This window comes from Myotis myotis, unplaced genomic scaffold (genome assembly GCF_014108235.1).
Source record: "Myotis myotis isolate mMyoMyo1 unplaced genomic scaffold, mMyoMyo1.p scaffold_m19_p_11, whole genome shotgun sequence".
Taxonomy (NCBI): domain Eukaryota; kingdom Metazoa; phylum Chordata; class Mammalia; order Chiroptera; family Vespertilionidae; genus Myotis; species Myotis myotis.
This window is the reverse complement of record NW_023416315.1, coordinates 13,485,054-13,497,042: the sequence shown is the minus strand read 5'-3', so window position 1 is coordinate 13,497,042 and position 11,989 is coordinate 13,485,054. Positions and strand designations below refer to the sequence as shown.

At 45.1% G+C, this 11,989-nt stretch overlaps 1 pseudogene; it reads right to left on the bottom strand.

Annotated features, from left to right (window-relative positions):
- Nucleotides 1–10,076: 10,076 nt before the first annotated feature.
- On the bottom strand, nucleotides 10,077–11,989 carry LOC118665673 (annotated as a pseudogene).

The following is an 11,989-nucleotide window of genomic DNA, read 5'->3' as shown; positions in this document are numbered from 1 at the left end:
AAAGTTAGGATTCTGTTTTAAAAGATATTAATTGTACTTCAAAACCATATTCTTTAAATATTACTCATTAAAAAATGAACTTACACTTCATTCTTGAATTTCTCCAGAGTTATTCCATGTCCATCATCTTTTAAATCTTCATCTTCAGTTGACAGACCCAGGTTCTCTAGGGCTGTAGAAGTCAGAATCAGAAGGAAAGTTTACAAAGCAAACCATTTTTGGCTAGAGAAAGTTATGGAATGACTACTAACTATTACCTCGATTTGCTTTAGACACTGACCTCCTTTGTACTGCACAAATGATATGGTGCCTCTATGTGCAGAGTCCATCATCTCAAACATAGCCACAATGTTACTGTGATCCATAAAGACAGGAAAAGGCACACCTGTTTCTTTAGCAATTCTCAGTCGTTCCAATAGAGATATTAAATACTCTCTTGGTTTACCTGTAAAGAAAAAAACAATAGTTCCAATTCTTTTTGATATGAAATTAAAATATGTCACAAATGGATACAGTCATTTAACAATTATTAAGTTGTTAAATAGTTAAAGGTACTGTACTGTGCACTGGGGATAGAGACCTAGCTTGTGAGAAAGGCAAGATACTGAAAACTTAATTACATACCAGTAATCTGTGCTCTGCCACAGATTATTGAATAAAAAGAAGTCAAGAGACCAGATCTGGGTTTGTTTTTTGTTTTTCCCCCCCAAAAGCTCTTCAGGTGATTCTGATATGCAGACAGAGTTGAAAACTAAGAATACTGAAACAGCCCTGACCGGTCTGGCTCAGTGGATAGAGTGTCAGCCTGCGGACTGAAGGGTCCCAGGTTCGATTCCGGTCAAGGGCATGTGCCTTGGTTGCGGGCATAATCCCCAGTGGGGAGTGTGCAGGAGGCAGCTGATCGATGTTTCTCTCTCATCGATGTTTCTAACTCTCTATCCCTCTCCCTTCCTCTCTGTAAAAAATCAATAAAATATATTTAAAAATAAAAAAGAATATTGAAACAGCATGATGCAGGAAAGAAGGTGGCCAACTGAAAAAAGGGATAAAATAAAAATAAAGACTATTCCAATTAGGAGGCATAAATGTTCATTTGTAAAAAAAAAAAAAAAAAAGCCTTAACCAGTTTGGCTCAGTGGATAGAGCGTCGGCCTATGGACTGAAGGGTCCCGGGTTCGATTCCAGTCAAGGGCATGTACCTGGGTTGCGGGCACATACCTGTTGGGAGGTGTGCAGGAGGCAGCTGATCGATGTTTCTCTCTCATCGATGTTTCTAACTCTATCCTCCCTTCCTCTCTGTAAAAAATCAATAAAATATATTTTTTTAAAAAAGCAGTATTTGAGAAACCAAGATGGCGGCATAGGTTAACGCCGGAGATCGCTGCCTCAAACAACCACTTTAGAGATATAACTAAAGGACAGAACGGACATCACCCAGAACCACGGGAAGGCTGGCTGAGTGGAAATTCTACAACTAGGAGGAAAGAGAATATCATACCCAGACTCAGAGGAGGCGCAGTGCTGAAGTGAAATACTCAGGTGCGGAGTGTGCGCAGAGCGGGCTGGCGGCGGAGGGCGCGGTTGTTGTTTTCAATCGGGAGGGAGTTTCAGACTCTGAGCTCCAGATCCGGGCGAGTCTCTGGGGACCGAGACTCAAACGGGAGAAACGGAACTCGAAGGCAGCTTTCTCTCCGAGGTTTGCAGCCATTGCTGGGGCTCTGAGAGGCAGAGCCCCTGGGGAAGGAACTGAGAGTCGCCATAACTGCTTGTTCCGCCCGCCCTGTAGATCCCCGGGGACCCGCCCCGCCCAAGCCCTGCACAGAACCATCTGCCGGATAGCCTCAGGCAAACGCTAGATTAGCACCGCCCTAGAGATCCAGCACAGAAGCCCTCCCACTACAGACACAGCCGACTCTCATAGCCAGTTAGCCTGGAGGTCAAATCACCCCGGTATTGCCGACATCAATCAAGGCTTAAAGGCAACAAGACTGCGGACAAAGACCACTAGGGGGTGCACCAAGAAAGCATAAAAAATGCGGAGACAAAGAAACAGGACAAAACTGTCAATGGAGGATATTGAGTTCAGAACCACACTTTTAAGGTCTCTTAAGAACTGTCTAGAAGCTGCCGATAAACTTAGTAAGGCCCTCGAAAAGACTGGTGAGACCGCCGATAAATGTAGTGAGATCCTCAAGAAATCTAATGAGACCCTCGATGTTGTGATAAAGAACCAACTAGAAATTAAGCATACACTGACTGAAATAAAGAATATTATACAGACACCCAACAGCAGACCAGAGGAGCGCAAGAATCAAGTCAAAGATTCGAAATGCGAAGAAGCAAAAAACACCCAACTGGAAAAGCAAAATGAAAAAAGAATCCGAAAATATGAAGATAGTGTAAGGAGCCTCTGGGACAGCTTCAAGCGCACCAACATCAGAATTATAGGGGTGCCAGAGGATGAGAGAGAGCAAGATATTGAAAACCTATTTGAAGAAATAATGACAGAAAACTTCCCCCACCTGGTGAAAGAAATAGACCTACAGGTCCAGGAAGCGCAGAGAACCCCAAACAAAAGGAATCCAAAGAGGACCACACCAAGACACATCATAATTAAAATGCCAAGAGCAAAAGACAAAGAGAGAATCTTAAAAGCAGCAAGAGAAAGAAACCCAGTTACCTACAAGGGAATACCCATACGACTGTCAGCTGATTTCTCAACAGAAACTTTGCAGGCCAGAAGGGAATGGCAAGAAATATTCAAAGTGATGAATACCAAGAACCTACAACCAAGATTACTTTATCCAGCAAAGCTATCATTCAGAACGGAAGGTCAGATAAAGAGCTTCACAGATAAGGAAAAGCTAAAGGAGTTCATCACCACCAAACCAGTATTATATGAAATGCTGAAAGGTATCCTTTAAGAAGAGGAAGAAGAAAAAAAAAGGTAAAGATACAAATTATGAACAACAAATATGCATCTATCAACAAGTGAATCTAAGAATCAAGTGAATAAATAATCTGGTGATCATAATAGAATCAGGGACATAGAAAGGGAATGGACTGACTATTCTTGGGGGGGAAAGGGGTGTGGGAGATGCGGGAAGAGACTGGACAAAAATCGTGCACCTATGGAAGAGGACAGTGGGTGGGGAGTGAGGGCGGAGGGTGGGGCGGGAGCTGGGAGGAGGGGAGTTATGGGGGGAAAAAAAAGAGGAACAAATGTAATAAGCTGAACAATAAAGATTTAATTAAAAAAAAAAAAGCAGTATTTTGGATAAATAGGCTATCTCTCATTTAAGCAATGTGAAAAATGAAAAATCAAGATCCATTTTCCAGAAATAATGCAGGTCACTTCTGATGAAAAGAAACCAGAAGAAGTTAAGGTGGAGCAGCTTAGATGACAAATGCCACACCCACTGCTCCATCATTAATTGCAACCTAGGCTTCACATATATACATATGTATATACATGCACATATATATGTAGTTATATATAATTCTTTTTAAAAACTTATGTCATAATTGAGAATTTCATACACATATAAAAGAAAAGTAGCCCTAGCCAGGTGCTAAGTGGTTAGAGCACCGGCCCATGGACTGAAGGCTCCCGGGTTTGGTTTTTTCTTTTTAAATATATTTCATTGATTTTTTTTACAGAGAGGAAGGGAGAGGAATAGGGAGCCAGAAACACTGATGAGACAGAAACATTGATCAGTTGCCTCCTGCACTCCTCCCACTGGGGATGTGCCTGCAACCAAGGTACATGCCCTTGACTGGAATCGAACCTGAGACTCTTCAGTCTGCAGGCTGACGCTCTATACACTGAGCCAAACCGGCTAGGGTCCGGGTTCGATACCTTGGTTGCAGGCTAGATCCCTGGCCCCTGTGGGGGCATGTGCGGGAGGAAACCAATCAATGTGTCTCTCTCACATCAATGTTTCTGTCTCTACCTCTCCCTCTGGTGAGAATAAATCTATAATAATAAAAGCATAATATGCTAATTAGACTGAAAGTCCTTCCAGATGACCTTCCGGATGAAGCCAGGGTTGCAAGGGAAGCCAGTGCCAGCAGCCTGGAGAAGGAAGGTCTACTCCTGCACGAATTTCGTGCATTAGGCCTCTAGTAAATAAAAGTAGAAAAGTATAATGAGCATTACCAACTTAAACTGTTATAATTTGTGCCCGTCTTATTTGACCATAATCTCATCCAGTTCCCCTCTTCCTATGTTATTTTGAAGTAAATCATAGCAATCATATTTCATTAATAAGTATTTGAATGTATATCTCTAAAAGATAAGGTCTCTTTTAAAAAAAGAGACCTTCTCTATCAACTTTAGAGAAGAAGGAAGAGGGAGAGAAAGAAACATCAATGATGAGAAAGAATCATTGATTAGCTGCCCCTCTACTGGGGATTGAGCCTGCAACCTGGGCATAAATGCCCTGACCGGGAATTGGACTGTAACCTCCTGGCTCATAGGTTGAAGCTCAATCACTGAGCCACACCAGCTGGGCTAGTTCTTTTTTTTTTTTTTTTTTAAATATATTTCATTGATTTTTTACAGAGAGGGAGAGAGACAGAGAGTCAGAAACATCGATGAGAGAGAAACATCGATCAGCTGCCTCCCGCACATCTCCCACTGAGGATGCGCCCGCAACCCAGGCACATGCCCTTGACCGGAATCGAACCCAGGACCCTTCAGTCCGCAGGCCGACGCTCCATCCACTAAGCCAAACCGGTTTCGGCTAGTTCTTTTTTTTTTTACTTCTTGTATATATGCCTTGACTGGGGATCAAGCCTGCAACCTTGGCCTACGGGGATGATGCTCAACTGAGCTACCTGGCCAGGGCCCCCCAGTGCCTTTTTAAAAAAGTGCATTCCTTTTTCTTCTTTTTTTAATCCTCACCCAAGGATATGTTTTTATTAATTTTTAGAGAGACAGGAAGGGAGAGAGAAAGAAACATTGATGTAAGAGAGAAACATCCATTGGTCGCCTCCCAAATGTGCCTGACCAAAAACTGAACCCAAAACCTCGGCACGCGTCCTGACCGGGAATGGAACCGCAACTTTTTGGTGTACAGGAGAATGCTCCAACCAACTTAACACTTGATGCATGTAACTTACAGTGGAGCCCTTTAGTATACCATCATGCCTATACACAGAGATCTTCCTACTATCTTTTTGGTGCCTCACTCTTTAATATAAATGGATAGAAAAAGGATCATGTGACATTTGAAGAAAGTCTCCAACATGAAATACAGAAACTAAAACAAACAAACAAACAAAAAAAACAAAGCCCAGGGGAAACAGAAATAGGACAGACGGAATAAAATCAAATGTCAGAGTAGGTTGTGGGGGTTGGGGCCCATACCGGAGGCAATCAATGGATGTTTCTCTCTCACGTGGATATTTCTCTCTCCCTTTCTCTCTCTCAAATCAATAAATAAAAAATGTAAAATAATGCATTCCTTTGTACTCCCCCCCCCCCGCACTATTTATTTTTATTTGTTGCAGAGTCTCTATTGTTTTATCGATTTAAAAGAACTAGAGGGCGCTTGATTACCCTAAACCTGATCATATTGGTTGGGTGGGGCAAAGTTGGAATGTTTGGTATTTCCATTTCCTTGAAGGAAGAGGTGGATAAATTTGGCATTTTGGACACTTCTTGTGGAGAGAGGCCGGCAAGGTTACAATTTTGCATTTGGGTAAAAGGACATCAACATAACTTTCATCTTAACGTAATTTTGAAATCACCGCACAAAAATTAAGAAATGTTTCAAGTTTTTAAAGGGGGTCAGAGGTGTAAAAATGTCAGGAAAAGACCCCTCCAAAACACCGATCCATCTTGCACTATCAATTGTTTAGCTCTCTTACCAGATTAAAAACTCGTTGAGGTCGGGGAAACGCTGGAAACACCTGATCCTTGCGAGACATAGGGGCAATTCATTTATCTATTCTTCCCCCCGTTTCCCCGAGATCCGCACTACTCCCCCCATTTTCCAGAAAAAGGAGAGGTTCGGGCTTTTGCCCCGTCACATAGTAGTAACAGGTGGAGCCCTCCACCTGGCCGAGTCCCGCGGCCACCTGGCTGGTGGTAGGCACAAAGGGGCCGTTCACTGAGCAGTTGTCTAATTGAAGGCCACAGCCTTAATTGGCAGCAGAAGGGCTGCAAACGCGGGGGCGCCCGGCTGGAGGAGCGGCTGCACCGTTAATTTCTGGGAACTGCTGCTTGCGAGGAGGCGGGTGGGACAGAAAGCCGAGTGGTAGGCAAGACCCTTACTTGGCTGGAAAAAGAGCAGGCTACTGGTGAGATAGTTCAGCAACTCCATAATCCGATGTTTTTCCAAGTATTTTCTGGCCTGGAGCTCCCTGCTGTTGTTCTCCATCTCTCCGCGTTAGGCCGTTGCTAGGCGACGAGGAAGCTTTGCGGCAATTGGACTCCTCCTCTTCCGCCCTGAGAGCCGGGCATAGGCTGTGACCTCAATGGAAGCTTTTCTCTGCTCCTGAGGGGAAGCCATGGGAGTGTGGGGGCGCGGGGCCTCCTGAGGGAGTCTGCTGCTGGGCCTCTTGCCCGCAGACACCCCCCGCCCCTTCCGCCTTCCCCATCCTAATGGGGGCTTACGACTGGACCTGATGGTCTTTTCCTGTGCTCGGTCCTTGTGAGGCAGGTTAGTCAGAAGCTAGGAAAATTCCTTGGCAAGTGGAATAGGGAAACTGAGACAGATAGCAATTTATAGCCAGACACAGCTCGCCTCCCTGGAGATAACGTCTAGGCCTCAGTTGTGTTTCAGCTCCAGGCCCAGGAAAGCAGCACACCCGACAAGTTATCCCTGGGCCGACCTCAGGAGTAGCTGCGCTGACTAGAGTCCCCCTGCCCCACTGAGCTGTGAGTGGAGACCAGGATCCGGAAAGGACCCACCTGGAAAGCTGGTGAATATTCTGTTGAGACCTCCCCTATGGTCTCCATCCTTTAAAGCTTTTAGGAGGAAGACCCAGAAAGCTCTCCCACCGGGGAGTATGCCTGTGCCTTTCCCCTCCCCTTCACCCCTCACAGGCATGCATCTCCCAAACTCTAAGGCAAGGGTTCTCAACCTTGGCTGCACCTTAGAATCACCTGGGAATCTTTTTAAATCCTGATTTCTGGGCCTCATCCTACGGAAATTCTGTTTCTTTCTTATGGGATGGGGCCACAACATTAGTAACAAAGAAACAGAATTTCCGGAGTATGAGGCCCAGAAATGAGGATTTTAAAAAGATTCCCAGGTGATTCTAAGGTGCAGCCAAGGTTGAGAACCACTGCTCTAAGGGGACCCCCCACCCCCCCACACAAGACTTGCAATCAGGGCAGCAATGGACAGCAGCAGTTCCTCCTCAGGAGACCCCGTTTCTGACTTCTTAGCCCAACCTAGGCGCACTTGCCCAGTCCTTTCTTGTTTTACTCTCCCCAGCTTTAATAAACGTCCTCTAAAAGCCCACCTGGACTTGTGAATGTTTTCCTACTCGATATCAAGAACCCACACACTACCGGCTGGCCCTAAGCAGGTCTGCCTAGGGCCAGGTCACCTTTCCGGTAACACTTGTTGATCCAACGAATGAGACCTGGTGTGCTAATAACACAGAAGGAACTTGTGTAATTCTGGAGGGGCCCTGAGCATCCGGGAGAGCTCTGTCTTCAAAGTCTGGCGGAGGTGTTCTGCGGAGGGAAGGAACTCATTCTCTCAAGTGACTTGAAAACTGTGTACCCCAATCTGCACCACGGCTTAGGTTTGTAAGGAGAATATTTCAGAAGAATGTAGGAAACTGCTTTGTAAACTTCTAGCAGCAGAATCCTTTAAAGAAATTCTAAGTGGCCCTGGCCGGTGTGGCTCGGTTGAGTATTGCCCATGCACCCAAAGGCTGCTGTTTTCATTCCCAGTCAGGGCACATACCCAGGTTGCAGGTTTTATCCTGGGGTGTGTACAGGAAGTAACCGATCGACGTTCCTCTCTCCCTCTCCCTCTCTCTCTAAAATTAATACAAACATACTTTTTAAAAAGAAAGAAATCGTAAGTGGCATCCCCACACGTAGAGCAGATGGAAGCGAGCACTACGCTGGGTTCACAGGGGCCCGTTTTCTAAGGTACTTCAGCTGTGCCTCCTCACAGAGCCATGGCCGGAGTGATCCTGGTGCGAGAATTAACTGGAGACTGGGGAGCTGTGACAGAATAAGCTGACAAAGCAGATGCGTTGCTCCAGGGCCTGCGGACCTGAGGGCCCACTTGGGCCTCTGGTTCCTGATGGGTTCTGGGGAGAACTGAAAATCTATTGATGTGGGCTGTTACTCCTCCGTGTGTTTTGGTCCATCCTTTGGGGGCTTGCTTTATGTTCCCTGATGTGAAGCACAAACAGCATACCTGAATACAGTGTCCCCCTTTAAATCATGACCACCTACCTGCTTGACCCTTAAAGGGTTGACTGAATGTGTGTGATCACTGAGGAAAGTGGCTGTGGCTCCGTAAAGCAGAAGCCAGACTGAGGCAGGGGGACTGAAATGGAGAGGGACCCCTGCAGAGGTAATGGCTACAGAAAGCAGCAGAGGAACTGAGTCACAGCAGACAGAGGGGGTCATGGTGTCCTGTGACTGAGTGGCTTAGGAGAAGCAGAGTAAAACACGTAAGGAACGGTCCTTAAGGGAGAGGAGACTGCGTGCTGGAGATCCGGAGGCAGCGATTTCTGCTCAGTGGTGCAGGATCTAGACATGTGGTCTTCTCCTCGAGAACTTCCTGTGCTTACTCTCCAGGAGTTACTCGGTCCTGAGTCAGTAGCTCTGACCTTTGAACCTCAAACAACACTGAAATGGCAACAATCGAATTCACTCTGCCTATAAAGTCAGACCCAGGAGAGCGCATTGGACCCTGCTGACATCTTCCCGAAGTTGCTGGTCGTTTTCATGCCTACAAGCCCGGGTGTCTGTCTGCTGAGCACTCCCTTTCACGACGTCCCGCAGGCAGCCAGGCTCCAGTTCCTCTGGAAATCATGCTGAAGAGAAGTGTCCAGATGCCCCCTAGTGGAGCCAGCTATTCTCTGCTGAAGCCATCTCTTTAGCCAGTTGGGGTTTAATAAATCCTTGTAACACTTCTCCCTTCTCCAACTCCTTGCCCTCCATTTCCTTATTACCGCGAATCCTTTCAGTGGTTTGGGAGTGTAACTCCAGGAAAAGGCGTTAATGCAGCGGTTCCCACCAGGACCACACCTGAGAACCACCTGAAGGCAAGAAGCACCGGCTTTGGCCCCATTCCAGGCCATGAAATTGAATCTCTTGGGATAGAGCCTGAATATTGGGAGTTTCATGGTGGATGTTGTTGTTGTTTTGAACAGCTTTATTGATATTTAATAAACTGTACCTATTTAAGGTGTTTGTTTGTTTGTTGGTTTATGTATTTATTTATTTTAATCCTCACTCGAGAATATTTTCTCCATTGCTTTTCAGAGAGTGGAAGAGAGAGGAAAAGACAGAGAAATATCAATGTGAGAGAAACACATGGATTGGTTGCCTCCTGCACGCGCCCTGACCAGGGCCTGGCCAGGGAGGAGCCTGCAACCGAGAAACGTGCCTTTGACCGGAATCAAACCCGAACCCTTTGGTCCACAGGCTGACGCTCTATCCACTGAGCCAAACTGGCTAGGGCAGGTATACTCTTATTTTAAAATTTAACATGGGATAAATGGTGATCAAGGACACTTGACGTGGGGTGGTAACCACACAATACAGTATACAGTGGATGTATTGTAGACGTGTACACCTGGAACTTGTATAATTTTATTAACCAACTAGATGCCCGATGCATGAAATTCGTGCAAGGGACTTGGCCCTCAAAGCCCCTCGCAGCCCGGCTGCCTTGGCTGGCCCTCGCAGCCCCAGCTTCGTCTGGAAGGTCATCTGGACGGTCGTTCTGCTGTTCGGTCTAATTAGCATATTAGCTCTTTATTATAGAGGATGTCACCTCAATAAATTCAATAAAAAAGGACATATTATATAAATTTTTAAAGAAAGCATTTTATTCACTTATAATATATGGTAAATACTGTCCCCTACTAAAAAACAATGACATTTGTCCTACAATCTGTTAAACTTAGCTAGAACATTCATATCTTTTTTATAGCACATGTTAACATGATATAGGATGCAGGATGCAAAAATCAATTTAATAGGCATTATTAAATAACTTCACACATATGTAGAATCTTGGAAAAATGGTTAAAATTACAGATGAATGTTAAGTGTGGACACATGAATATTCCAAATACACCAGTGAACTTAATAGAGACTGTGTTTTCACTGATCTCTGCTAACCAACTTGCTGTCGGTGAATCTTCAAATACCCATTTCCAAACCTTCCAGCTCCTGGAGAAGGGCTTTCTCTTTTTGAATTTTCTCCAACTGATTCCCCCGCCCCAGCTGTTTTCCAGTTGCTGCTTGTTCTTTCAGTTCTTTGATTGCTTTCAGTTTCTTCTGTAGGTTCTGGATTTTTTTGTCTACTTCAGGGTGTCCAGAAGTTGGCTGGGAGATAGTATTTCGTGTTGAGCTCCGTGGGGCAGGAGTAGGTGCCAGATCTAGATGCTTGTCACTTTCTTGCTTCCTGCCTTGCAGCTTTCTTAGCTTCCTGTTTCCTTCGATTTTTAAGGGCTGTTTTGGATAATGGCGTATTTCCCAGCTGTGGTTTCATATTCTGCGGCGGTTCCTTCTCATGCAGCTAGGACATGGTGATTGGTTTATCTCTTAAAGCCGGGGGTCTATAAGCTGGTGCATCTTTCGGTTGGAACTGCTTGGAAAGTTACTGTTTTTGCTGGAAATAGTCCATCTACAAATGGCTGCCAAGAAACCTGCCATAATTCCACATTGAATGGCACACATACTTGTGCAAGACAGAGTCAGTATCATGCCACGTCTGTACCCATGACTAATGCCTAACCCGGGAGCACACATAGCTGTCAAAACGTGCTCATCATCTGGGAACCAAGTAAAATATGTAGACTCAGAGGCCACCGGTTTAGAAATGTTTGTCGTTTTTAACGTCCCACACTTCTGTTTGTCCACTCAGGTTTCCACATCTGGCTAGCACTAATATATGTCCGCGAGGGCCTTACTAGGCTGCGTTATGAGGACCGGTTCCAAAGCCAGACACAGGATCAATTTCAAGTTGAAAAATGTCGCTTTGGCAGGCGTCAAACCATGAACAGCACAAAACTCAGCAGACTTAGAATTCCAAACTCCGTCATAAACGGGCCACTTTTGGTACTTACACCACAGCACTTTCTCCGTTTGCTGCAGTGTAATGCGGTGTTTGTTCCCCATAGTAGGAAGCTTCTGTCTTATCAACGTCTGTGCTAGCTATTACCAACACAGCAGTAACGTTTTTATTCCCTGGCATTTTAACCTCACTGGCCTTAAAGAAACTTTTATTCGCCAAAGCTGGTCCATCGAAGTTGGGATAATGATATAATTTAACAAATGAAGGCGAACCCTTATTACCTGGGACATAAACAGTCACCTTGTATGGCTGGGGTTCAGGTGACAATACAAAAGGATTAATTTTCTTTGCAAATGCAATTTATTTGCAATTGTATTGAAATTGTTATTTTCAAAGACGTGAACTTCATCCTTAACATTTCAGGCACAAATAGTTCCATCTTCGACCAGGATGGACACTGGTTTTGCACATTTTTCTGGATGATAGACTTCAAATATGTCCCAGTTTTCACATCATGAAGTTGTAGGGTGGGGAACACTGTAGTCCCTTGTTAGTGACATTGGTGATATTTATTTTTTTTCTCCATTGCCCCAGGCAAACAAGGTCTCATCCTTACTAAAGGTACAGACTTTGCAGTTTTTCCCACCTTACCTTGGGAGCACTGTGCTTTCTGAGAAATGTGGTGGTCCTTTCACCAGGTACAGTCCTGATCCTCGGACTGTTAGGAGTGGTGTGGATGGCACCATCTTGTCCCAGAA